The sequence below is a fragment of the Eubalaena glacialis genome, chromosome 14 (assembly GCF_028564815.1).
Source record: "Eubalaena glacialis isolate mEubGla1 chromosome 14, mEubGla1.1.hap2.+ XY, whole genome shotgun sequence".
Taxonomy (NCBI): Eukaryota; Metazoa; Chordata; class Mammalia; order Artiodactyla; family Balaenidae; genus Eubalaena; species Eubalaena glacialis.
In genome coordinates this window covers 61,466,445-61,468,975 of record NC_083729.1, presented here as the reverse complement: position 1 = coordinate 61,468,975, position 2,531 = coordinate 61,466,445, and positions in this window count along the sequence as shown.

The window sequence follows — 2,531 nt, the reverse complement described above, 5'->3', positions numbered from 1 at the left end:
GCCGGCCGCCACCTTCGCCTTAGCCACCGCCTGGCCAGCCTGGGCCGGCCAAGCCCGCGCCTCCCCGCCCCTCGCGCCCCCCGCCCCCCCGCGCCCCCCGCGCCCCCCCGCGCCCCCCGCGCCCCCCGCGCCCCCCGCCCGCCTCCTCTTCCTCCGGCCCCGCCCCCGCCCGGCCGCTCCACCCCTCCCTGCTGATTGGTCTCGAGTCGGGGTTCTCCGACTCCCAGCGGTGCGCGAGGGAGCTGCGCCTGGGGATGGGGGTTCGTTGGCCCTGCTCCCCCACCCCTAGTCTAGCCCCACACTCAGCCCGGCAGAGGGAGGCCAGGGAGGCCCTACATCCTCTCCTAAATTTTATCAACTCCCTCCGCCAACCACCAGCCTACTCCCCTCCCCACTCCCTTCATCCCCAGGGAAGCGCTGTCTCCGCACTCCGGCTCTTTCAGTGGGATCAATAACCCAAGTGTTCCAGGAAGGCGACACCTACGAGACTGAGCAGAAAACCGGAAGTTGGCCTTGCTCGGGCGCTTGGCGGGGTGGGGGGCTGGGGCTGGGGCTCAGGCCTGGGGTTCAGTGGCCGCCCTCGCCTCCAGACTCATACCTCTGCCCACACTCAGGAACACAGACCGCAGGCCCCTCCCGGCGCTCCTTGCAGGGCAAGGCCAAGACTGTGGTAACAAGAGCCCGAGACAGTGAGGCAAGGGTACTGAGGGAATGACCCGCACTCGCCGGGGTGAGAAGACAGATTTGCAGATGGATAGCCGGGTCCGGGAGCCGAGAGGGTCGAATGAGGCCGGGACTGTGGTAGGCTGCAAACACCCAGGTCCCCTGCGGCCTTCACACGGGGGGGTCTCAGACTGAGATAGAAGGTGAAAATCTCCCTGTCTCCCCCACCCCACTCCCGGCCCCGAGGAGGTTTTCCCGGGTCCCAGTTCCGCTTCGCCGGGCTGGGGAGAGGGGAAGGGCGGAGCTGAGCGCGGCTGGAAACCGAGCTGGGTTTTGAAGCTGAGCAGTGGGGTCCCTGGGCCCTCCGAGTCCCAAGCACTTTATAAGGATCCCAGTGTTCTCCCGAGTCGAGCTTCTCCTTGAACAGCGCCTGGAGAGGCCAGGCCCGGATTTCCCTTCCTTTGACTCAGAAAGGGGCTTGGAAGAAAGATTGAGAGACCCCAGCGAAGACATGTGTGCAAACCTGTGTGTGCGCGCGGGAGGGCCCGTGACGCCCTTCCCTAAAACGCTATAACTTCAGACTTGGCTTCCCTTTTCTGCGCCGCATGCTAGCGAGCGAGGGTGCTTCGGTGTGTCCGAGGGTCCGATCGAGAGTGTCTGGGGGAAGGGCCCATGGCTGTGCCGGGTGCCAGTGGCTGTGGGGTGGCAAAGTGCGTTGCTGGTGCAGCCTCCATGACTCCCTGAGCCGGAGGAGCGGGTAAATGAGTGAGCGTGTGAGTCAGTGCCTTAGTGGGTGTCCAGTGTGCATGTGCGCGGTTGAGCGTGTGTATGTGTCCAATCTCAAATGTCCCCAACTGAAGGCGAAGTGGGAGGGGCGCACCAATTATTTAATTGGGTGACTAATGGCGCCTCCCCACAGGGTTGGGGACGGGAAAAAGGGAGGGTAAAGGGGGCAGGGGAGGAGGCCTGCTGGTCCGTACTAATGGAAAGGAGGGAAGGAAGGAAGGAAAGAAGGAAGGGAGGGAGGGAGGGAGAGAGAGAGGGAGAGAGAGAGGGAGAAAGGAAGGAAACGGCCGCAGGGTAGTTTGGGTGGGGGAGGGGAGCGGCGGGATCGCGCCCAGGGTGTAGGGCAGGGTGTGCAGAGTGAGAGCAGCGCGGACCAGCTGCGGGGCCTGAGAATTTGTGGCGCCCTAACTCTCAGAGGGAAAAAAGGAGGGCTATAGCTACAGAAGGGCTCTAGGGAGTGTAACCTAGAGGGACCCAGCTCGGCTGGAAGGACCCATGCCGCGTGGCACCGTGAGCCCTGCACTTGCTTTTGGTCTCTCGGAGCCTGGTGCCTGGAGGGGATGCCGAACTCCTCTGTGAACCTTCCCCCGCCTCAATGGGCCAGGGCGCCCGACCGCCACCCCAGCCCCGTAGGACGCTGGTCGCTTGATCCAGCCCGTCATTTTCGCTCTGCACTTCAGTGTTTCCTCTCTGGCTCTCTCAAGTTTATTTTTATTATTCAAGTAAGACGTGTGTGGTGTAGAAAAATTCTAAGCAGAAAGCAAACATTCGGCTGGAATCTCCCCGGCCCCCAAGTCCTCGCTGTTCCGTCGACCACATGGGAGGCCCGGGTTTCTGTTCAAAGAAAAATAGAACAGCACCTGCTGAACCCTACCAGGTTTTGTTTGTTTTCACCCCTCTAAATTTTCATTTCATGAATGATGGCTTACGTGCCAGGAATTCAGGTCTGCGTCCTCTTCCAAAGTCAGTCGATGGGCTTCCGGGCATGCGCACACTTCCGGGGGAGCCGGGCCGTTCTCCTAGAGACGCCGGTGGCCTCACGCAGGGTCCCGTGGAACCGTGACCTGGGAAGTTGGGGCCGC